We start from the raw sequence: 26,816 nt of genomic DNA, 5'->3' as shown, positions 1-26,816 counted from the left end.
TGCGGTGGTTGGTAGATAGGCAGTAGAAAATTGCTCATCCCCTCGCGCTCTTTGCGGCGGCACTGGTGCACCCTAATTAGATGATAATCGAGTGCAATATCGCCGCGCTCACTACTCGCCCGGGTCGAAGTAAGGCATCCGCTCTCGTTTTACAACATCCTTCGAAGAGGGTGAGAAAGAAATTTCCAGGACCCTTCTAGGTGGGGCTCTAATCGCGCGGTAATGAGGCGGTAATCCTGAAAGACGTACGAGGACTCCCACGGGGTAGTAGCACGTCACCTAGCAACCGTTTTCCCGGCGAGCTGCCACGTGGCCGTTCGTTATCCTGCCGCGCTGTAACGAGGCCGACTTAACAGCGCGAGCACGTCATAAACGCGCGCACGCGCGCGCGCGTGGCCCGCCGGGAAACCCCGTTTCCATTTGTCCTAATCAGCCATAAGTTCAGGATACTGTTTGTAAGGCGTAATGAGAGTTGCCACCGGCTCGCCGCATCTCGGCATTAACTACCAGAACCGCACTCTCGACTCGTAAGTTCCGGCGCGCTTCGCGAGAGAAGCTGAATTTCCGAACGCGACCGATCTGACGTATTCTAATGGATACGTTGGGCTGCGCCCGAGAACGTTATCTTAGTTGAAATTTTGCCGAAATAAAGTGGGAGTGTGGCGTGTCTTGATTTTCGAGCGGTACAGCGCGAACGTAATATTGATCTAACATAATTTCATTTAATTGTTTAATATATATGTTTTATTTCAATTCTGCTTTTTTTATTACTAAAAATGGATGTGATATAGAAAAATTATGTAATAATTTTAAGTTTTAACATACCGAGGAAAGACCTTGATGAATTAATTGAGCGGTGAGAATGTCAGACTGTGGTACTCTATGATTATTAACCTTGAAAAGATTAGTATGATCTAAGCGACACTTTGCAGATACTCCAACTAGTTCTCGAACAGATCAACGAGAGACATACTAGAGTTCACGAATGGTAACTCAAGTAATAATTATATGAAGGTAATGTTCTCGCACGCAGCCTTGATGTCTTATTCGCGCGATGTAGAGTCATTAGGAGCAAGAGTCTGGACAGGTTATTAATTTTAACAAAATATGACGTTGTTGATAAAAAACAAAAAAAAAAACACAAATTATGAAAAGGATAAAAAGTTGCCTTCATTGTTTACTTATTGTATAATCAACTCTAAAAAAAGCATGTAAGAGATTTAATTATTGCCGCTTTTCCGCGATGCTGATTGGTTCTCTCGCTTAGCTTCATGTGGGCTGCGGCTTGCTTCGTGTCGTTTGCATCTGTCAAATTATCAGGTAAATAACTGCCATCGCGTTGGTTAGCTCATGAAGAAAAGAATACAGAAGAGATATAAATTATAAGAATAGAAGAATAGAGAATAGAAGGGTGGAGGAGAAACAGAAAAAGGAAGGGCAGACAAAGAGAGGAACATATTATTTAGGCAAAAATAAGAGTAAGAATAAGGTAATTTATAAGATAATTTAAAAGATCATTGTAATGATAAGATGCTAAATAGAGCGCGCGAAGCGCGCGCTTGTAATGTTCTAGTTCCCTAAAAAATAAGAATATCCACGTATTTCACGAAATTCCCGTAATTTCGCGCGCGCGTTTATATTTTCTCTTCCATGACAATAAATGAAAGATTTTCATTAGAACTTTTTTTTGCAGTTGGATTACCTGCATTGATTCTTATTGGCTCAAGTTTCTATGCTATTGAAAATAATAAGTAAACATTTTTTCTCTTGTATGATGTATTAAAAAAATCTGTTATTTTGACTGCTGTGATAAAAATAGGTTAATCATCAGTAGTTTTATGTTCGAGAGAAACATATGGTTGTGCTTGCTTCATGGATCGTGGAGGTTTTGTAAGAATTTTAACAACTTTTAGAAATTAACTTTCTACACTGATATGTCATGATTCAACATTTATCGCGGCTGAAATTCCTCATTCTCATTAAGAACTTATTTATAAGTTTCAAACGAATCGCCGAGCGAAAGAAATAAATTTGCCCGTGAGTCTCGGGGCAAAGGGCGAGCCGAGTTTGTGTATTCCCGGCGAACTCCTGGAAAAGGATTATTCGCTTTCGAGCTCGATCAGTGAGCTTTACTTATCGTTAAAGGCGACGTTCGAGACAAAGTTGATGATCAAAGAACGACATGTCTCTATCCGTGCCATTATGGCGTGCCTTTGATGCCCTTCTTCCTTGTTTGCCACCGCAGACTGCTTGAATAGCTCTATCCACGCCGCCGGAATAATCGTTTGGCGATCCAAGATCTCTGATTATTAATCGGCCGCCACGTTGAAACCTATTATTTAACCTTTCCCTTAACTGGAAGAACGGAACGCCGCACGCGGAAGTTCCCACGGAGGCTGACAGGAAACTCCGCGGTTTCATCGGGATGTGTGCATGTGTCTGTGTGCATGTGTGCATGCGTATGTGTATGTCCTGTGAGTTGAGTTTGAGCTACAGAATGTCTAACAGCAAATAACCTGCGGTCGATGGCGTCAATGTCAATTCACCGCGTTTAATTAAATTTTCGCTTTTTATCGACGATGAAGGATGCTTGGAACGATAGGCGTTATTACAATTAAATTCCGGATCCATAAAAAGCTGAATAAATAAATGCGAAATTTGTAATTTTCAAGATTAATATACCGACAACCATTTGGACCCATTAAACAATTTGGAAACGAGCGAATTCGATACGCGCCTCTCGCTTCGAGCGATCATGCCATAAAGTGGTGTTCCGGGGATGCGGGCGGAGGTGCCAGGATGGGAGTTAGATTACTGCGGAGTCCTTCACTCGTAGGGAAACTATCGCGTGGTTCTCGATATTTTCGCGGCGCGGACCGACCGCCTGAGTTTAAATGCGACGTATCGCATTTCGTTTCCACGCAAATCGCGCATTACGCGAACAGGGCGAGATTGCTGCCACGCAACGGCTTGATTTAGATTCCTCGAGAGGGTATTGCACGTTCCCGGCACTAATCGGCTGTGAATTCGCCCACCCTGCAGGCCCCCGAATCCGCTTCGCAACATTCTTCCGCCTTCGACGCCGCCGCCGCCACGTCGCAATTATTTGAACAGCTCGGAACTTTCGTGGCCGAAGTCAATAAATGTTCGACGATGTCGAACTATGTACTATTACTTTCCGACTATTACGCCGGCTGTTCCGCAGCTATCGCATTAGTTCTTGACCCGGGAACGATAAATGCGAATGGCCATTAGACTACCACACGCGCGTTCTCGCCTACACACATGGCTCTTATAGGTTGGCTTGCATCGCGCGAGCGCTCGACGTGTGGTCGCAAGTTAGATTATCCTCCTTCAAAGATCGACAGGAACCATTTTGTTGTTTGTCGTCTCAACGACTCGCATGTACGGTTATTTGAAATCTATACGCAGAACATAGTTCAATAATATAGCATACTAGTATAATTTATAAAATTTTTTCTGCGCGACTGGGATGTAATTATACTGAAGCCAAAATTTTTATTTGACAGCAATAAATAGCAAATAGTTTGATCAGATATATATTGTAACTTGATAGTATACAAAGAAGAATGTGTATAAAATAGACTATTTTTAGTCCAAGCTTAGAATCTTTTTTATGCATGTTCTTTTATATTTTTTAATGTATTGAATCATTTTCAAACGTTAATTTCAAGCTAAACTCATGAAAAGGTATTAAAAATCGCATTTAAAATAGTACAGTTTCGTCGAAATTTGAATAAAAATTTGAGAGAGAGAGAGAGAGAGAGAGAGAGAGTTCATAACGCTTTTTTACCTTTCATTTTCTCTCTTCCTATCAAACCTTCTCCCTCAAACCTCTATTCTTACTTAATTTAACATCAACTAATCTAATCCAGTGTAACCTAACATCACCGAACCTAGAGTAGGTTTATTCATCCTCTTGTGAGGAGTGAGATCACAGACATCTATAACATATCACACTGCTAGCTTCGACTACTCCCTGTAGACGTCCCGATATATAATATACAACTCGTACAAAGGTGCGCACGCACTGTTTCGTATGCATACACGTCGACGTGTACACACGTAATACGCAGCACGGTGGATATGCGCGTTTTTTGCTTCGACTCGTTCATCAGATTCTTTATTTTCTTTCATTTGTAACTTCGCAACACTCGATACATCGAAACGCGATAAACTGAAGCTCGCGTTGCTTAAGCCGCGCGCGATCGCCTCATTTGTGAGGTCACTCCGGCCGGATAAACGCGCGGAAATGCTTCCCTCGACCCTTCCTCATGCCTCTTTCTTTCTTTCTTTCTTCCTTTTTTTGCGCTCGCGCGCCGCGGGAAATTACATATCGGGAAACCGTCGAATCCGTTCGCGACGGTTCTTTTATTGGCCGAGCCGGCTCGCTCGAATCCGCCCCGACGACTCGCGTCGGCGAGGATTTTGACGAGGGAGCTTTCCCGAGTCGGATCGAGAGGGACCGCCGTTCGCCATTCGCTCTCACGCCCGAGAGCTTGTAGTCTTTTCGCCACGGAGAGCTTTTCCGCGAGCGGCAGCCGAAGGAAATAGCTGGCAGCAACGGCGGCGGCAGCGGCGGTCAGCCAACCACCGACCGCCGCTCGTATTTCAACATTTTCGCCGGTCGGACTTCTCGAGACATTAATCCCAGAAAACTGTCTTCATTTTTACCACAAAAATATATCTCGACGTTTATCCCGGCGTTCCTTTTCATTCGTTAGCGTGCTCGTATATATACACGTACATATATCTCGCACTTTATACACACTCTGCATGTTTATCCAACAACTTTGGCAAACTGACGAAAGATTAATATCCTAATAAAACGGGAGACTATACCAGAACTCGCCATTGTGGTCGTAGACAATGAGAAGATTACTTGCGCGCGTGCATGCATATGTATAAACTCGAAAGTTCCCATTGCGGTAACTTTAGAGAAGTCGGTTGCGTTAGCAAATCGCAGACTGGTATTAATGTCCCGATACGATAATCGAGGGGCTTGTGTTTCCGCCGGCTCGATCGCCAATCGGCCGTAAAGAGAATTCGCTCGCAAAAAGAATCCCAATCAAAGGACTCGCTCATAAAACAACGCGTGTCGCTAATTTATTCAGCGCGTGCCGGCACCTCTCCCGGTCGACAAAGAGCCGTCCCGCGCTTCATCGGTGTCCGTTCTAAACCACCACAACCAGTACCGCTTCGGCAGGATTCCCGTAGATTTCCATCTCACCTTCTTCGACGCGGCATCCTCTTAAGCGCCCTTTGAAGTCATTCTTTCCCATTTCCATAGTGCCACAGGCCCGTTTGAGCCCTTTGCATACCCTCACGCTCCGTATGCAGGCTTTATTTGTGCAGGCTGATAGAGAGGAGCTCCATAAGGCGATCGTGGGTGCGCGGTTCGGGGCAGAGGGAGGTTGAGCGGGTGGCTGCCCTCCCGAAGCCTCGGGGGTAGTAGGGCCGGGGTTGAGTCGGTCGTTGAGGGCTGGAGGATGACGCCGTGGTCTCTGGATCGATCCCGGGCCACACCACTACCACTGCCACCACTACTACTACCGTTACCTTCACCACCAGCAGCACCACTACTGCTGGAACAGGCACCTCGACCCGTTGCAACCACCGAGCACCGGCTAACTACCCCTCGTAGACACACACGCGGATCTCCTCTGTCGTCGTCGTCGTCGTCGTCGTCATTCGTTCGTTCGCTCGTTCGTGCGCCGCTTTCTCCCTCTCTCTTTGTGCGTGATCCACGCCGTTGCACTCGCGTGTCGCTGAGTGTCGCTGGAGCGTGTCACGCGTGTGCGCCGACTCATGCATAGATATCAAGTGCATGCGTCAGGGATAGACGGGGAATTCCTAGCCGCCCGCGTGTACATGTGCGAGCATTGATGATCGTAGAAGGTGTGAATGTTTTACGTGCGTGTCTGGTTTAACTCCGGTAAAGTGGATGGGTGAATAGAGAGAGAGAGAGAGAGAGAGAGAGAGAGAGAGAGAGAGAGAGAGAGAGAGAGGGAGAGGGAGAGAGGGGAGGTATTATGATAAAGAAATTATGCTAACGAAGACGCACAAAGAAATTGCAGCTCCCGTTTCCCTCACGATCGCAGTTGTATTTAATCTTTCTTTTTTCATTCTTTCGAGACAACGACGCGCGTATCGGCATGGATATTAATATTTAAAATGGAAATGAAATACTTGCATTAAAGCGCGACGTTAAGGTGCAATTAAATATTTAAATATCAAAACGGAAGAACTTATGGGAAGCATTAAAGATTAAAATTTAATTTGAATATATTTGCGCGCGCGCGCGTCCGCCCGCGCGAAAGTAGTGGGATCGAGTCCGAGTCCCGTCTCATTCTTAAATTACTACGATTTCCATGCGCGCCTTCTGTAGGGAATAATCCACGGGGACGGAGAGAAGCAGGTGTTCCGCGAGGAGCTCGTAATTCTCTCTTTTCTTGCCTCGCCTTGCCTTCGTGAACAGAAATTCCGAGCGTTTGGTCATCGATCTCGCATTGCGATTCCGCGCTGATCGAGCGGTATCTCGAGAGGCTTCGATCATCACTTCGCATCCATCTTTCGCGACGTTATTGTGTATCGGTCTATCTTTTCGGGGTCGAGTCCGCTGGCTGAGATCTCGGACGTGCGCGCGCGGTCGGACATGTGTCGGGGAACGATGAATAGCCGAATGACGAGCTAATTTTGGGATGTCGGATGTCCTCCAACGTTCTTCCAGATGACATTGATGAGTTTATAGCCGACGTTAATGAGGCGTCTCTCTCACGGTATTAAGTCTCTCTCTCTCCCACACACACACACACACACACACACACACACACACACACACACACACACACACACACACACACACACACACACACACACACACACACACACACACACACACACACACACACACACATACACACATACACAACCGCCTACGCACACGCTCTCTTTCTTTCTCGCTCTGTACAGAGTACAATAGTAGTGGTCAGTACATGTGTTCTATTTCGTTTCTACCTAGGAATTGTCTTCAGGATTTTATTTTGTCCTTTCTAGCTTCTATTTTCTGTTCTCGGTTTACATAAAGCGCTGTGGAATTGTGAGCTTTTTTGTTATGCCACTGTTTGTCAAAGTATGTTTTCAGACTACTTCTTGGCGAATATTAGAACTAAAATATTAGAACAGTTTACAAATCTCCATTTAAATTTTGTCATAAACAGGTTACTTTGTGTGTGAAATTTTACAATTCAACGTAGCGCCTAGTTAAGTGTAACAACATAGGGCCTAATTAGGCCACGTAAGGCGTACCAAGATAGAACCTAGTTAGGTATACTAAGATAGATTGGCTAAATGTACCAAGATAGAACCTAGTTAGATTTACAAATCTGGCTCTAGTTTTCACGAGTGTTATATTTCTGTGCAGGACCTAAGTGGGTTTGCCTTTGCAGTGCCTAGACAAAAGTGGGGAAGAACTGTATAGGCCCTCTTTAAAATTCCTACTCGGGATGTTACGCGCCGGTGCAGCAGAGCTAGAAGAAAGTGACGTAGAAGAAGGATTATTTGGAGTAAGTTGTGTTTTTCTCTATTATTTGCTTCGTACAGTTACAGTCATCACATATAACTACCTGGTTTTCACTCAATTAATTGCTATTATTCTCTATATTAGCAACATGAGTATGGAAGTCCGGGTACTAAATACCGTATATTTTAGAATTTCAAAGTTACAACTTCTCAGGCAACCAATTGCTGTGACTGTATAAACATGATAGAGGCAACTTTCTTCTACATATTAATGCCATGCTGCAATCTCGTATATTTTGTTTTATATTTATAACCGTATACATTGTTTTAAAATTTATTTCACATATTATATGTGACAATTTTCACAGAGCCAATTCTCCCGCGATGCGCGTTTGGTCCTCGAAAGCGAGGCGTTTCCGCGCGATCTACCGCAACACCTAAAATCTTGCCGTCTCCCTGTTTTGCATCGAGAATTTATGCGAACCTCAAAATTTTCTCGCGCCAAGCGTGTCGGTCGGATTTGCCCCAACGTCGTTACGTGACGTGCCTTGAAACGCGCGCGCGAGATCGTAACGACGACGGAACGAGCCGGCCGCGGAGCGAAAATTCCCCGGTATTAAGTCGCCGCTAATTCCCACGAAGACAATAACACTTCTTCTTCGTGGCCACCTTCCCAACTGTGCCCTGGCCGAGCCATTTCGTGGTCCAGGTAGTCGGAAGTTACCTCATATTTATCGCGACCGTTCCGCCAGCTCCGCAGGGCCGAAGGGCTCGTGCAACGAGCGCGCGCACACTCGCATTCACCCGCGTATTCCGAGGCGAGGAAAATTATTTATTTAAAGAGCAGCGCGCCCGAGAATTTCTGTTCCTCGAATAGAAATTCTGCAGCGAGTCAATTTCCATTCCAGGAATCCGGCCGCGATCTGTGCGCGCGAGCTTTGACATTAAATTACATCGATACTGAATTCATGCGAAACGTGTACGTCCCGTCGAATGCAATGTCGATGTGACGGAAAAGCATCGCCGAATCAAAAGTGACGAGGCTGTGCTTCGAGGCGTCAGCGTGGCGGAATAAATGCGAGCTCCACGACGAAAACACGAAGCCGTAGATCATTGAGCCGTGAGATGAAAGCGACCGCATTCGTCGAAGCGTTATCCGTCGGTTTTGTCGTACGTTGAACCACTTGGTAATAAAATCTCGATTCTCTTTCCGCGATTCTCTACCAGCTTGCAGCGAACGCAATAATTCGTCATATGATATGAATCGATATGGCATGGCCAATCTGATACACGTTTCCGAAATGTCGAGGAAATGCGAAAATGGGTCGATGAATGGATTGCCTCAAAAGATGAGTCATTTCATCGGCGCGGGATCAAACTGTTGGCCGAAAGATAACAAAAGGTTATTGATGGCAACGGTCAATATTTGATTAAAATATTGTACCTCATTGTTATTAATAAACAAAATGGCTTTAATATCATATTTTGCAAGCACCTAATACCGTTATGTTTTTTTAAACATTGCGTTTGAATACAAAAGCAGATATAGCTGTCTTATAATTAATTTAATTATTCTTCTTTGTATATTTTAATATAATTTACAATATTCTTTCTATGTAATTTATATTGTTTACGTAAACAAGATGAAATGATGTGAATACATCACGTAAACATTCACGTACCGTAATTTTGAAATAAACGGCATGCAAAGGACTCACGTTTGGGACGAGAGAATGGAATTTCCATCGTAATATCGTAGTAGGATGATCAATTTTGAGGCCAATTTTACATTGTAATCGGAATCTTCGCTGTATCCGGGAGAACCTTGAGAAATTTCTACGCGGGACGAGGGGGAAGGAGAGCGAAAATCGGACGTGGAGCACTAATCGCGTCGTTCGCGGCTTGCGCGCGATTGAATCGAACCTTCTTCGCGAAACTTACGCGACGCGAAATTGCGAAGCTCGCCGCTACCATTGCTGTCGCAGCCGCGCGAGAAGCCGCCATCTTTCGATGTGTAGTTTGGTAAGAGGATTTCCGCCTTTGCGCGAACGATGCACGCCGAGGCGTATTCAATTTTCTGCTTTTGTCCGCTCCTAATTACGAATTTCGTAGCTGTAATGTTGTTAGAAGTTGACGCGCGCTCGCGCCTCGCCTCGCTTGCACGGTTCCGACGTTTGCGTCTCCCGTAATTCGCTTAATAATGTAATTTACATCGTAATAAACCTTTCACTCAGCACCGTAAACTTCGCCCGATATTTCTTTGTGTTCCGCATAATTTAGCGTTTCTAAGGGGCCCGATAACTGGCGTAATATTAAATCATTCGCGATATAATGATACTCTGATCGTACAGCTCGCACGAGCTCGTAAGAATATCGATGAGACGTTAATTAACATTCTGATTTAGCGCGACTACTCGGTAGTTAAAGCAACAAGATTCTATGAACGTTTTAATACAAGGGAACAAGGGAGGGAGATAGTGTCAACCTTCTCCCCGTGACACTTCGCGATGTCGCTTTTATCGAGTTAACCAAGGCGGATTATCAGAAGTGATACACTTCAGCCGGCAGTCCGCATAGTCGAGCAGGCGAGCTAGATAGCAGGGAGTCTGCTTCATTATCTAATTTAGTGCCACCCCCGGAGAACGCTTGCGGCACATCGGCTAACCCATTCGATCCTTTTTCGCCTCGGGCTCCCGAGGGACAGGGATAATTTAAGTCGCGTCGAGCAGGAAACTCGTGGTGTAACGCGAACGAAGTTAAATATCTAAATTTCTTCGCTAACCCCGCAGGAAAAATTCGACGATCCGTCGTCCTCCCGACGAGAGCCATGTGTCCCTTCCCTTCTGAAGAAAAAAGAGCGCGACTTCTTGGCTAAATAATCGACGAATACCGCGCGCGTAGGATTTGCCACCATTTCGCCTTTTCTCTCTCTCCCCTTCTCTCTCTTCTTCTCCTTCGATATTTCATACGTCCTTGTTTCCGTTGCGAATGGGATATCAGGGAGAATGTGCGGCGCGCTGGGAAATTTGCGGTCGGAATACCAAAATGTCGAAAACGCCACCGCCGAAGGACTAATTAGTTTGTTTTCCCCTCAGCGGAGTAGTGTGCCGATTATTGACTTTCCTGTGAATCATCGGTCACGCTTATCGAGCGTGTAATGTCCGTCGTATGCGGCTTCTCTATCGCAGTCGAGTGTAAATATTAACGTTGACGCATTCAATACGTTCGCCGACCGCGTCCTATCTCGTCCGTATTCTCGGACAATGCGTCTTCAAGTCGCGGAATTCTATCAAGAATTAAAGTATCATTTCTCCAATGATCCAAATTTTACGAGCCGAAGGCGTACCTCTGATCGGATTGTTTTATGAGCAAGAAAAGTTGGAGTAATTAAAAAGTTTGAGTAATTAAAAGAATCATGTTCGGGATTATGTTTGTGACAACTGAAATTTGGTTGATTAAACGTGCATTTTAGCGACATTATTTTTTGCTGGCAACGAAAATTGAATAAAAAACGCACGATTAAAAAACGCGACTTACGGTATCTTGAAATTCTACGTAAGCGCAGAGAATTTTTCTCAAAGATACAAACACTTGTGATGAATTGAAATGCAGCCTCTCGTGTGAGACTGAAACGTATAAAAGGATTGATCTGCAGTCGTTCTGAAATTACCGGAAATTCCGCGGTTCGATTCTCAGCGAACGTTGCCCCGGTCGAGTTTTATTGGAGAATAAAATACTTTTAGCAGCCCTTCGAGCCGGAAGTAATGATCCCCTACATAGAAAGCACTTTGGGGGTAGCATTAAACGCGTGCGGGATCTCATTGTGCCGCGCGCTATTTCCCGCGAATTTCCCTAGGAACCGTCTGGAAATCGGCGGTTTCCGCGAGCTACGCGGCGGCAGCGGCGGCGGCAGCGGCGGCGGCAGCGGCGGCGGCAGCGGCGGCGGCTGGTAACCACCAATTAAGTTACCAGTCGATTCCAGCCGGTTTCGCAGTTTCGCAAGCAGCCACGTTGCACTTAATAAATCCGTTACGGCGGCGTGACACGCTGCTCAAGGGTCGTTGCCTTCGTCGTTGCGAGTCTCTCAATTGAAATTTCACCCCATCCGGTGTGGGGGAACTTTGCCCGCGTGAATTTTCCAAGAAAATCCCTCTCGCTCCCGGTTTTTTCTAAAGTATTTTAATAAAGTATTTTATGCAATATTACGGCCAAGTTTCACGGTGTTCAGATTCCTCGCGATTTTTTTAAATTATTTAATCAGCGACCGGTGGGTATTAAATCTTGAATCGTCGGATACCAGACGAGACGGGACGAGACGAGACGAGAAGAGGAGAGAAGAGTACAGAAGAGAGCTTTCAGGCGCGCAGCTTCGCGCAGCTTCGCGCAGCTTCGCGCAGTCACACGCGCGTTTGTGCTTTGCGGTGCTGGCTTGCGTCGGGTCGGCTGTGTGCGAACACACACGTGTACGTGCGTGTGAGCGAGTGAGCCGGCGTCTATATGCATCCATTTCTGAGGGCAAATGGTGAACACGATTTCCGAGCATAATTTCCTCGGATTACGTTGAATCCAAATCCAGGTTGCGTTCTGCCTAGAAGAGGAACAGACAGACAGACAGACAGACAGACAGACAGACAGACAGACAGAAAGAGAGAGAGAGAGAGAGAAAGAAAGAAAGAGACGACTTAAATGAAGTAAATAAACTGAAATGAAGAAGCTGACCGAACGAGAATAAATAGGCTTACCGTAATCTGGATTAAAGCGTAAATCTAAATTGCTCTCACGAGCCGATAAATAAATAAAATGTTTGTCAAAAATAATTTTGAACCGCGGCGTACCGTGGAGATTTTATGCGTACGCTTCTATTTGTGCAAGTATACGTATGCATCGCTCCTGTTTATCAAATTAAATTGCAATGTAAATACATTTGGCGTATCATTTCGGTATATTAACGTATGTGTTAATTATTTACACACACATTCATCGGTTCAATAGCGGCTCGGCAGAATTTTAGAAATTGTAGTATGACGAGAATATATCATCGAAACAAAGGTGACGATCGGAACGAAGGCAATCGCGATAAATAAATGAGCGTAGGAGAGCCGTCGAAATGAAGGATCCCCAAGTGGAAATTATCGATCAGTCACTAAATTGTTATCACGAGTGGGCTATTATTAACGGCCATGTTGCATCATTACCAGCTTGTTGACGGATCAGTTATCCCTCTCACGGCTTGTAAATCTGGCTATAGCTGTCGAGGAGCAATAATACAATTACAAACTATTGCGCCAGTTTCAGTGATTTAGTATTTGGATTATTGCAGATTTGCATATCCGGCGACATCGATACGCTATCGAAACCGCTACTGAATTTTCGACGAGTAGTAGTTTTACGTGTACACCGCACGGGTGTGTATCCACGATATCGGCGCGGGAGAGTGAATTAATGAGAGCAATTATTGGAAACGTTAGAAAATCGAGGGAACATTATATTCGACAATATATTTCAGCGAAGCTCGTATGTGAAATTTTACACGCCCTCGCGCTACCGCACCCACGTCTGCGGTCGTGCCAGCGATCTCTCTTATTTTTATTAATATCCATGTAGAAAATTTCCTGGAATATAATTGGAACTCAACACAATGCCCTAAAATAATTATGAGGCTTGGCTCTCATAAGAAATTTCCCAAATATTTTCAAGTACAGTACAGAGTCCTGATCAGATTACTCAAACTTGTTACTAATAGGTGTATCATGTTGCGATACGCCAACTTGATATCCCATTATTATCTCAACTATTGAAAATTCTCTGAAGTCTAATTGAGATCGCTCCCGATTTTCCGAGTAATTAAAATTGCGATTCCAAATGGGAAATTCAAGGGCAGAAAAATAACTGCATAGAAATTTTTTTAATTGAAATCTATCTCGATTTCCTACAAAGAAATCATGAGATCTGAATGGCAAATCTACAAAACCCTGGATTAGAAGAATGAAATTTAAAAAAAACACGATTCTACACACACAAGTGGAAAACCCAAAAATAGGATCTTCCAAAGTGGACGATCCAACTGTTTTTGCCGAGTGCTTTCCAAAAGTTTTCTCTTTTTTAATTTCCGTTTTACATTTATGTTGAACAAGATATTTGAAACACTTTTACATACATTTTATATATAAGTTATAAAACGTAAATATTGAAACTATTTCAAATGTTTTAATAATAAAATATTATATATTTACTTTAATTATGAAAAACTTTTAACATCACAATAAATGTTAAAATGTATTATAATTATTTATAATTAAATTACTTTGTAATGTCAGGTCATATAAAATATCTAGGCTATTATACGTACATTCTTATATTCAGACATTTTATTTCATTATTTTTCCAAAAATTATTCGATCTGATCGGAAAATCTGGGAAGGTTTGGATTAAAAGTATAATGTTTCAAATACTCCAAGTGGAAAACACAGATTCCATTTTCTCTATCGAACGTCATCCCAAAGCTCTCTTTTTTCAATTTCAATTTTATATTTATGTTGGACAAAATATTTTAAACGCTATGAGTATTTACGTATACTTTACAAGCATAAATATTAAAAAAACGTAAATATTCAAAACGTTTTAAATATTTTGCTCAACACAGATATAAAAAGTATAAATCGAAAAAACTATTTCAAGTATTTTGATCAAACTCTTTTGAAATAAATGTCTCGAATAAAACAATGTATATTTTATTTTGATTTAAATTATAAAATGTTAACATCATATTGTCGTATTACAATACGACATATCTATTTCGGACAAGTTTGGATAATCTGATTGGAATTTATACAATATTTGGGAATGTTTGGGAAATTTCCATGCGAGGCGCTACAGACTGAAAAATCACAAGAAAAATGAAAAGTCGCAAAACGAATGTTTGTGTCACATTTACGGAAAATCGTATTTAATTGCCAACTGCATGGTCGCGTCCCGACTAATGCCTACGCAATTTCTGTATATATAACGAGTTATAACGGCGCTTTCGCGAATCCGATAATACGTCGATAATACTGTTAAGCTTCAAAAATGGCGCGTCCACGTTGACGATGATAAACGACTCCAGCCAAATAAATGCGAAATCCATAATCGGGCATCCGCCTAGCAAGCCTCGAAACGAAATTTGCGTCCGTGCTGCTCGGTCATTACGATAATTGGGTAAACATCGCACATAAATAAAACTAATTGACGAGCATACAGAGTCGCCGCGCGAATAATTAAGTGCGAAATGACCAGCGAAATTTTCAAACAGGATCGAGTCTACGGCCGGTTAAATATTAGTAGGATCGGGAAACCCGTGTCGTCTCGCCTCATTCAAGATCGCGCATTAATCGTCGTCGAGCGGAAGTGGAATTAGCGCGAATTAGCGTGACGTCTGTATGATTCTTTTTTTAAATCTTGCGATCGCTTGAAAACCTCAATTGAAAACCTCAACTCTTCTTCACGCAACCAAGATAAAAGAGCGACTACTTCCTAGCCAGGCCAGAAATTTTGATTACGGGAAACCGGAAATGATTGTCACATTTTTTACATCTTTGTCATTATTAAGTCATTATTCATGAATTTCTCTATAAATTATCATAAATTTTCATCCTTTTGCTTTACCGTAAGCATGATAAATGATAAATCTAGATCTCATTGTCATTTGAGGAAAATACGAGGTCGCAAATAATTTATGGAAAATGTGACTATCATCTCCATATCGAGATTAGTTGTCTCATATATCGGAGTTGGTCGTCACAGTATATTATAAATAATGACAAATTCAAGAAAACTATTTTTAATGATTTTTATATAATAGCAAGCTACAGTATAATAATTTGTTACATTGTTGAGCAACATTTTGAAATAGAAAGTTCCAAAAGAGTTTAACTAAATATGATTTTGTCACTTTTGTATCTTCTATTAAAAATTAAGTGAAGTTTGAAGAACTTCACTGAAGGCGCTGAAAACGTTTCCAAATAATATAAGAAAACGTAACAGAAAACACGCATCAAATTACTTATTCGACTGAGATCTACTGTGTAACATATACCTACAAAGCCACAATGCAATATTGCTTTTGAGACCTGAAATCTGGACTATATGACAACCAACTCGTATGACGACCAACCCCGATCTCTCCAACTAGCTAGTTTCGGCGACACTTGCTTCGTCAGTAATTGGACAAAACTAGTTAATTTCTGGCCAGTTTCTAACCAATTTTTAATTAGTTTTAAACTAAACTTCTTTTGCACAGAATTCTGTCAAATAGTTTTCACCGTTCAACTCTACATTGTAAAACATCATATTTTACAATGTAAAACTCGTGTTTTAGAAAGTAGAGACTTTTCACACATACAAATTTATTCATTACTGAGATAGATGTAGCTTTGTTTTTAATTATAACTTTTTTACTCAGATTCTAATTAATAACTGGTGAAATAACAATTTTATCGAAATGGTTCACAAAAATTCGCTTTGGAATATACGTTCGATAAAATTGCTTTCTCACTCAGATTCTCGCTCCCAGGCTTGTCTCACTTCACGCGTAAAACAGCGTGAAGTAGCCTGCGGTATCGAGCAGGCACCCATTGCCGTGGTAGCTCGAATGCAAACGGAACATCGTGTGATAATTCCGCGCGACGTAATGTAACGACGCGGCCAGTTGCTCGCGACATTCCCGCTATTTCGGTGGCGTTATTGCATCCGCGTCGTTTCGTCTCATTAGAAGCGCGGCGGCGGTGGCGGCGGCGGTGCAGCTCGCGGAAATGCATCGATCCGTCATCAAAGCGCGTTGCAATTCCGTCAAACAAAGTTGAACCGGATGGTGTAGTAGCTCCGGCTTCGGAGTGGCTCGCTCGCTCGTTCGTTCCGTTCGTTCACTCGCTCGCCCGGTCGCTCGCTCGCTCGCTCGCCCGCGTCTGTAGGTCGTAAAGCCGGCGCGTGTATACACGGGCCCGCTTCTCTATATGCCAACGTCATTTCCACGTGTGTAGCTACATCGGATTACCGCCGCGCTAGTTCCGATGTGCGCTCGTACTCGGGATTTATTGAACCCTCTCGACGCCATCGCGCTCCTTACCGCCCAACCCATCGTCTGTTTGTCGCTCGCGACTCATCTTCCTTATCCCCCGTCGCCACTTTCTACACTTCCGCCAACTCTCGCTCCTTTGCGTGCATGTATCTCCAGATCGATGTATCGTTGGAAATCCCCTCGAACTTTTTGATTCAGATTATTGCTTTTAAACTGGTTTTTAGCCGAGTTCGATGTTTATGCATAAATTTTAATACTCTACGTCCGCGAGCAACGTAAACTATGTATGAGGTGTGATTTATGCGGGAAATGAATAATCTATGGATGTGCCACTTAAGGAACTTGTGGTTTGCTAAAAAATTAATCGAACAAAATTTTTAACTTTCTCTAACTTTTAGAATCCTGGTGTAAATTTATAAACGTTGTTCCCTAGACGAGTTCGAATCCACAGAATTCTTTTCTTTGTAGTTATATTCTTACATTCAGAGTTATATTCATCAATTTGTCACGTATGAAATAAAGATTTCATGAAATTTATCTTTCTTATAGCTACTTATAATACCTTCATAGTATTCATAATACTACATTTATAGTTAATACCCAAAACAGATACTGGCAATTGCCTCATAATTTAACCCTTGTATGGTTTCAACAAAACATACAAAAAGTTGAAAAAAATTATTTACACAAATAATTTCTCGATTTGGCCGAGATTCGAATTATTTTTGACTAATTTAACACAGATTTAAAATATTTCGGTTGGAATCTCAGCTAAAGAAATTTAGAATGGTTCGTGTCTCAGCTCTATGCCGATTTTGTTAAAATTATTTAACTATATCTTGTATTCAATTTTATTTCTTATGCATTTTTGTTGTACTTGTTGATGATAGGAGTGAGAACATTAAAAAGCTATAATCTATCCATAAAACTCAAAGTAGATCAAAATGAAAAAATATGGCCTAAATATTTTTTGTACTTCTACATTTGTGCTTTAATTAGAAAGAAATCGGTGTGTAATTTTTGAATAGGTTTACTTGTGAGATCGCTTCATCTTCGCTTATTTATATTCCGTAAAAGTGTTAATAAAAATGTATAAAAAAATAATAAATATACTTTCATGTCTGTGGAATAAAATTATGTGACAAAAATTATTGCAAATATTCACTTAAGTATTTGTATTTTATTGCAAATATAAAAAGAAACACGATGAAAAATTTGAGTTTACATAAAAATGTAAAACTTTTCTGCAGACGAATCTAAGAAATTAGCATTATAGAATTTTTTTCTCCATACTTGCATCTTTGGAAAAAAAATATTATGTTTCAATTGATCAAAAAGTATAATGATTTGGATATACAAAAATACATCATTTTTTAATCAAAAAAGAAATAAAATCGTTAATAGTTTCAAATTTTTGCAATGTTAATCTGTTATAACGCAGATTTTGTTAAAATTATTATAACAACAATGAACTATACTTGAATCATTTTTTCGTGATTAGAGTTTGACGATACAGAAATTTTGATCACGTATAATACAGTTATAAGTAAATAATGAGCTATTTACATAAAATTTACCTTATATATCATATTTAATATGAAGAACTGAAATATAACGCGAAATTATCTGAATTTTATATTGACACTTTAATAGGGCACATTAGGGTCAATAACGATCCTATAGCAACTTTGCCTTTTTTTATATAACAGGCAACTGAAATAGCTCAACTGTGTTTAAATTTTATATTCTCACCATTTATAATTTTTTTAAACCGAAAGCCCTTATTTTATCAGTTTAATACAAAACTAAAAATCTGTGGAATCGATATTATGAATGACAGTGTGACAAATTATGACTAATTATACTTTTTTGTGCAATTTAATACAATTTACAATATTTTACATAGCTTATATTGTTTACATGAAACAGACCATTTACACATCGTGTGATAAGTAGACGTATAGACGTAATTTTGAAATTTACAGCAAAATCGTGATAACATCTATTAATCTGTCATGTAATGAAATAAAAATTTGATGCAATTTGTTATCTTCTTTAAACATTACATTTTTAATACTAAAAATCTAGTGGAATCGATATTATGAATGACAGTGTGACAAATTATGACTAATTACACTTTTTTGTGTAATTTAATACAATTTACAATATTTTACATAGCTTATATTGTTTACATGAAACAAACCATTTACACATCGTGCGATAAGTAGACATATAGACGTAATTTTGAAATTTACAGTAAATCGTGATAACATTTATTAATCTGTCATGTAATGAAATAAAAATTTGATGCAATTTGTTATCTTCTTTAAACATTACATTTTTAATTTAATACGTGAAACACGGCAACACGTCTCAAAAATCAATTACTCTTTTATATATATTTTATTATAATCGATAATATTCCACATAGTTCATATTTGTGTACGCGAGAAACGGTTGTGTATACATCACGCAAACAATACGTAAATAGTCCGCGTAGACAAAATCTTGAAATCTATGGCGCAAGCGTAGTTTTTAGATAAGGGAAACCAGTGGATGCACTGCTACTTTTGATTCACTGTTTGTCTACTTAGAAATCCAAATCTGGAGCTCGCGGCCGTTTTAGTACGCTTGCTATACGACCGCGCACTTATCTATGCAAATTTCTTTCGTTGCATACTTTTCAATATGTACACGCATTACCCCGGTTATGCACTCGAAAGGATTTACCCCCCGGGGGCACGGCAAAATCCTCTCGCGCGGCCCGCTCTATCGTATACTCGCTCTACTTTGCTCTAGTAGGATGTCTTTATTTGTTCGTCTGTTTCATCGATCCGTCTGTGGAGCTCTTTTTCCTTCTCCACAGTATTCTGCTGCCGCTCTTTTCCACCACTTTATCCCATTCACTCTCTACCGATTTCTCCGTACCACGCTCTCTCTTTCTTTTTCTCTCTCTCTCCCTCTCTTACCCTAATTCCCTCTATCTGTCTCTCTATAGTGTCCACTCTCTCGTCTCTCTCGTCTATCTGGCTATCCATCCATTTCCCTGTCGACGAGTACAAGGAGCGGGAAAGTCGGCGATGTCGGCTGCATATCGGGGTTTTCACGGGTCGGCTGTCAAACTCCACTCGGGGCTTCCTTTTCCCGCGAGCGAGCGAGCGAGCGCGCGCTCGTGACGCGCAGCATGGCGAGCCGCAAGCCGTTTTGTTCTACCATATTGTCGGCAGCTATCTCTCGTCCCCTCGCGTGTTTTGACGACCACGGCCCGTCCGATGCCAGCGGTTCCGGTTCCCTCGGGTATCCGGCTGTTTGTCTCCCTCTCTCTCCCGTTCGTATTTACTGCGTTCATTCCTATCGAATGTAAACTCGACACTACGATCGCGCAGGGATATAATACCACGCTTAATTTGTACCGTCTCGAAATGCGTCGCGCGGCACGTGTAACGAGCGCGCGTTCATCACACGAATGATTTTTACACGAAGACGCTAGGTTTGCTAGGTTGAAAAATTGAAAAATTAATACAAGTTGGAGAAACAGGCTTCTAATAAAACAGAGACTGAAAATGTATGTTTGTGAAAGTATATTTTTTGAAGAACATATCAGATTAAAATCATCACGATAAACGAAAAATATATTATATCAAGAATATAAGAATTACAGGTTTATAATTATAATTGACAATGATAAACAGAAAATATATTATGAAACAGTTTTTCACAGGAAAACAATGCCGCTTTGGAAGTTCAAATGTTGAATTAATGTAGACAGAAATCATCTCCGACTTTACTCAATTTATAATTTTGAATTACCCGCAAACTAATGGAACAAATTTCTATTTAAGCGCTAACAAAAGTTAGTTGGTGAAAATGCGAGATTTAAACTCTATTACAGGAATTATAGGAGAGATATTAAAATTTAAAAAAAATTCGCATATTCTTTATGTTTGTATGAAATATATTATAAAATGTAAACATTTATAAGCGCGCATTGTGAATACAAGGAAAAATATCTCATATTTGGCAAGAACTTAAAAATAATCTTTCACAAGCAATTTACGCAAAACAATCTTCTGAAAATGACCAATCACTCCTAAACACGTAGAAATACGTTTATTTTTACCAGCAAAATGAATACCTACAAAGAAATAGTTTTTTGACTTTTTATCAACGAAAATCGGACCTTAGGATCGTCCGCTGCCAACTTGAATAGCTTGGCAGATAAGCAGGAAGTAACCGGTCCCATCGGATTTCTGGCCTATAGGCCTCCTCATCACAAACTTTTTTCCGCTGGGGTCAGAGAATTCTCACGTAGTTGAAATAGCCTGGATATATTTGTCTCATGAGTCCGGTTAGAGGATGTTTTTAATATTAGCCGGACAGCTGGACATTAATGGTAAAATCTGATAATCCTGGGTGAAGCAAATTTTAGATTCTGGTCTGTCGACGAAGATGACTCAGGTTAACGTTGGAGTAAGGTTTATCGAGGGGTATTTATTTTCGCCGCGCGCGTTAACGTTAAGCTAATTATCCTTCACGAGAAAAAGACCGGACGTCAAATATATCTCCAGGGATGATCGATTGCTTCTTCTCCCTCCCCCGAACTTTTCAATTTATCAAGTCTTAATATACAAGGGTACACTACAGCGGCGTCGTAAATTCTACCAGAATTTTTCGCCCTGTGAAAATTAATTACGTCTTTAGAGCTCTTTTTTAGCTTTAATCCCCGAACAAATGACGTCTCCGTTTAATCGACCCGGACGGCCGCGTTTCCTTTCGCCCCGTTCCCGCTTTGCGTTCGCTCGAATTCTCGAATGAGCCGCATCTTTGTCGCACCTCGCCCTTATTCGTTCTATTTTTCGTTCTCGTATCTCATCGCGTGCTCTCGCTCGCGAGATCAAGTGCAAAACTATGAATAGTGTATAGATTCATTCGTATGGGGACGAAAAATGGAAAAGGACGACGTGGCGTACGGCCACGCCTCGGCTGGAATTTTATCCGCGGAGAGCTCGACTCTCTACGTCTTCGCGCGCGTTTCCTCGCATTCGAGAGGCACACGTATAAATTCTCGATAGGGAATAAATTCGATCGATCGCCGGCTTCTGCGGGCCACCGTGTATACACGCGGATAAAAAGCGAGGAGCTGCCATTACCGGGTGATTGATGGAGGAGCCGGTTGTAGGGTGGAGTTACGGCGGGAAAAAAGAGTGGCGGCCTCGACTCTCGCGGCCGGCCGGCACTCTGCTCGATGTACCGAGCGGTAGCCCACCAAAGTAAATACCCATTGTTGACTGTCGCTCAGAGATTGTTTTCCCGAACGGTTGGTACCGACATTTGAGTATATACTCTCGTTGAACAGCGCGAGTGAGCGAGCGAGCGAATTGCAACGGCGTGTGTTACGTTAATGGTGTAAATCAGCATCCTCTCTTTACGGGGTTACGAATCCCGCACTCTCTCTTCTCCCTCTCTCTCTCTCTCTTCTCCATTGAGAGTGATAAATTACCAACATCGGAAACCTTCTAGTGGTCCGATATCGTCCTTTCGCGTGCGCCTGCGCCTGCGAGAGAAATAGAAAGGGAGAGAAAAGAGAAGGTAAATATTGGCGCAAGTTTAATTGCGCTTTAAGTCGCGATAATAGCGCGCTCCACTCGTCCTTCTCACGGAGATAGCGAGAATTGTGGGTAAAAGTTAGCGATATCAGCCGGTTAGATAAGAAGAGCCGTGAACGAGAACTTTATAAATATTTTTACGAGACACCCTATATCGAGGCGAAGCATCAATGCAGCGGAGCGCACCAGAGTGCCGATCGAAGAGGGATCGCCGCTATTAGTCGGCGAAGTTGAAAACTAGGTGGATGTTGATCTAGGTCGCGTGGCCGAGTTTTACAGCGAGATTATTGCAGTGTATGTACGTGTGTGGATATACGTGTGCGCGTGCGTGTGTGCGTGTGTGCATGGGTGGGTGTGAGATGGCGCGTCGTTCTGTGTGCTCGCGTGTGCGCACGTGCGCGCGGGAAATGCCTCTACTCGCCGTTACCGCGCGCGCGAAGGTAATTGAATCGGGCGATGAATTGAATAACGGGGGAGGAGGGCTGCAACCGAATGCTGCAAGTGGATCGGATCGCGCGGGCTATTGCAGCGACGTGTTGAAAATAAAAGGATAGAACGAGAAGGGTTGGTGTCTGACACCAGAGCATTGTTAAAGGTTGGCTAGTCACTTTGCAGGTCTCTCGTCCTCTCTCTCTCTCTCTTTCATTTTACCTGTTCCTCTCACTCTCCCGCATGCACGCGCTTTTTTAAGTAGATTTATTTAGCACGCGAATATTAATCGTGTAATCGCGAGAGAGAAAGAGAGAAAGGGTGGGAGAGGGAGGGGGAGAAGAGGCAGAGAGAATGGGGGATGGAAAGAGAAAAAGAGAGTGGAATATAGGAGAGTACCGGACATGTTCGAATGTAAATATCACGATGATAAATCGAGAGAGGATACTCTTTTAATGTGCGCGCACGCACACACGCGGGAGCGCGTGTGTATAAACGTTTAATCAAAATCAACGTCGAATATAGCAGCCAATCAATATTAATATCGCCGACGCTATGTTTTCTGTAGTACTTCAATTTTCGTCCGCGCCCGACGCACAATGTTATTAATCCGATCCTGCAGTGCCGTTGATTAAATATGAAATAAAATTTTTAATAAGGTCCCCACACATACATTATAAGCTTGGGAGCAGCGGCGAAGAGGTTAATACGTCGAATAGCTTTTAGTTTCTCCGAAAATCTTTCACGCTCTCGACACACGCGGACGCGATGTTTCCCAATGTATTACGGGAAAAGCTCTCAGCGCCTTTGATCAAGAGCCATTCGTGATTTTATCCCGGCGCGGTGGTAACACCCGCGGGATAAAATCGCATTCCGCGCGTCAGCGATTTTTCCGCCGCGCGGATTAGCGCGATTTTCGCGCGAGGTGATTATCTCGCGACGTCCAGGCGGCGCGTATATAAGCGGAACGATTACGCCGGCGGTGGCGATAAAAGCCAGTTTTTCCCCCGAAAAACTTTCCTCTCTCTCTCTTTCCTTTTTTTTTATGTACATAGGAGTCGCAGTAATGGGCGATATAGCGGGAATAGCGATAGTACCGATACGAGTTTCATCGAGCGAGCGGAAATGCCGCCTATTTTCGAAATGTTTCTGTTTAATCTAATTAATCTGTGACGCGCGCGGGCAATTCCCCCCCGTATAGCTTAGCGCTCGTATCATCACTCAGCACGCACTCGTTATATTTATCTATTTCTTTATTTATTTATCGTTTGTTCGCAACGAGCCGCGCGGAGGATTTGCGATAACGGAGAGCATTGTGCCGCAACAAGTTACCGTTATGCGGCCAATGTGGCTGTTTGTTAAGCGATATAAATAAGGCAGTCGCAAAATTCGACATTTCTGCCGGTCGCGAAAATAGCCGACTCCACGAGATAGCCGATATTTTTCAGCCTGGATATTTATTCGGCGCTATCATGGCGCGCACGTGCCTCACGTGCCCGTTATATCGTGACGTCGATCGAAAGCCGTTCGCTTAAAGTGCTAGCTGTGGATTTAGATGGATTCTATGGGGTGTACCAGTTGCACGTGTACGTATGCCCGAGAGCGATTATCCGTATTTTATTAGTTTTGTTTTTACTGACAATCGGGAATCGTTACTCGACCTTGAAAAAAGGAAAAAATACATCAAACTACATCGCGCCATTCGGGATGCATCTTTGACTGAATTCACATTCGATTCTCCTGCCGACAAAAATAGCGAGTCAACTTATCTGTACAAAGTACCGAATTGAGAAATTCTCTTCAGCCGTTTTTTTCTGTTGTCGACATTTCTTCTCTCTCTCTCTCTCTCTCTCTCTCTCTCTCTCTCTCTCTCTTTCTCTGTCTCGACACACCCGGTAGATCCAGGCTCAGTGTCGAGCGTGGGAGAACCGTCGGCGTGAATTTCGCCGATGCGTTTCTCTACTCGAATACCAGTCTTTCGCCATTGTTGAGCGTACGTGACCACGCGCGCCTGTTCGCATTAAATTTAAATTAAATCGCGCGTCGAGAGAACGAGAGAGAGAAACGCGGGCGTACGGAAAAAGAGGGAGGAACGACAAGATTAAGGGAGAACCCGGCTAAAAGATACAGCAGCGTAGCCGCGCATCGAAGAACCGCGCTTTTGCCGTGCGCTGCCGTTGACGTGCGCGCGCGATAACGTATGTATAACGCGTTCATGATAAAAATACGGCATTGTGTGCCGCTGGAGAACGGAGCACGGCGGTGTTGCTAATGCAAAGTTCATGAAACTGTAAAGCTACTGGCACGCGAGAGCCGTAATAACGTTCGCCATGATACTTATGACTTCGAACGTTTCTAGTGTCGCTGAATAGCAATCGTGTTTAGCGATTAGCAAAATTCTGTAAAAGGACCCCGCACAAACCTTATGGAAATTGAATTTCGGTCGAATTGGTTGAAGATTTGATATGTTGTAGATCTCGTCCTGATCAAACGTTTCCAGGTAAGACCCTACAATGAACCGTTTGATCTCTACGAGACGTCATTTTTCAAGGCTAATACTACAATATCTTATTTTCAACGGGTACGGTGCATTCCTACATCATTATTTGTACTTTCTATATATTTTTTTAAGTAAAAAGTTACAAGGGTAAAAAGGAAAGTTATACTGACTTGATTGCTTCTCAAAAGTCAGAGTGCTTGATTATTATGAGTCCTCTCGCCTCTCACCACGCACGGTCTACTCAGTATAAATAAAGTTCTTTGCATGCACTCTATGATTGTATCCATTTCTTTTCCCGCCCTAGAAGCAACACAGCATTGACTTAAATCTCTAAAATCAAGTTATTGACCTCGATATCTTTGTAACTTTTTTGTAAGAAGCAATAAAGTCAATAATATCCTTATAACTTTTTACTTAAAAAAATACATGGAAAGTACAAATAATGATGTAGGAATGCACTCGTACTCGTTGAAAATAAGACATTAGCCTGTTTTGAAAAATGACGCCTCGTAGAGGTCAAACGGTTCATTGCAGGGGATCGTATCTGTGGAGACTTTTTATCAGGATGACAAGATCTACAACATATCAAATCTTCAGCCAATTCGACCGAAATTCAATTTCCATAAGGTTTGTGCGGGGTCCTTCCTTCCCTCTCAACGTTCTCAGAAATTTCCATTAACGTCTAATAATAACGCCACGTGTCGGGAAATTCCGGACAATCCGTTCGACGTAAACTATACGACCTCCATGATGAGGGGGAGGGGGAGGGAGGGGCATTAATGGCATTGAATCTGACGGTTCAAATCAGTCAGTGGTATGAACGCATTCGGCGTATGTACTTCTTATACTATTTCTTTCCCCTCCTCCGTCATTCTCCGTCATTCTCTTTTTGTCTTTTAACCTTTAGGCTGCCGGCATTTTTTCATTCAAAAAGTAATTTTTTTTTTTTAATTTTTATATAAATAATATACACATGTGGCGCAGAATTTTGAGGTTTGTGCAGAGCTACAAAAGTGGCTTTCTCGCACGCAAAAAAATGATTTAGTAATATCAGCTAAACCGCGATAGCTGATTCAAACTTAGTCAAGAGGCTAATCGTTTAACTGTTAAGAATTGACAAGAATTGATAGCTAAGATGCATTCGCTATGAAATACAAATATATTAGGTGACATTAAAAATGCACATTATTTCAAGTAGCTAAGAAAATGGCAGTTATTCCTAAATTTCTTATCGTATGCATATATTAAAGAAGTTTGCCGTACAGCTGCAATCATTTATTACAGTAATTTATTTCTAGTAGTTAATATTTCTCGCTGTAGCGCCTAAGTTTAACAGCGAATAAATTTAGCTTCGGTATTATCGACATTAGCTGTCCCTATTTTAGGGACACATCTTATCTGCCACATTTATTTTTTAGCTCTGGAAGCTAGTTCTTTTTTTGCGTGTCTAAAGATTAACGTGTGGAAACGGCGAAACGGTGCGCAAATAATTTGAGACATAAGTTAAAAACTCAAATTTCGCCGATGTTCCCGGTTCGTCGAAATATTAGTCCGACCCGGCAGTCGCCAAACATCAATAAATTTCATCGCGAACCATCTAGACTGCCACCGTCCGTGTTTGATTTCACTCTTTTACTCGCTCCGAACTATTGGCACACGCTGGATGTATTCGTGTTTTTTTTGG

At 42.1% G+C, this 26,816-nt stretch overlaps 1 long non-coding RNA gene across 1 annotated transcript in view; it reads left to right on the top strand.

The window, feature by feature from the left end:
- Positions 1 to 26,816, top strand: part of LOC116841316 — a 193,133-nt gene that overhangs the window by 87,637 nt on the left and 78,680 nt on the right. Inside the window, exon 2 of the long non-coding RNA XR_004377536.1 lies at positions 7,445 to 7,586. This is a non-coding gene — a long non-coding RNA (uncharacterized LOC116841316). The remainder of the gene's footprint in view (positions 1 to 7,444; positions 7,587 to 26,816) is intronic.

This window comes from Odontomachus brunneus, unplaced genomic scaffold (assembly GCF_010583005.1).
Source record: "Odontomachus brunneus isolate Ranch 3 - 2012 unplaced genomic scaffold, Obru_v1 Obru_scaffold_015, whole genome shotgun sequence".
In the NCBI taxonomy this organism is placed as follows: domain Eukaryota; kingdom Metazoa; phylum Arthropoda; class Insecta; order Hymenoptera; family Formicidae; genus Odontomachus; species Odontomachus brunneus.
Note: the sequence above shows the minus strand (reverse complement) of the source record. Positions and strands in the feature narration are given on the sequence as shown.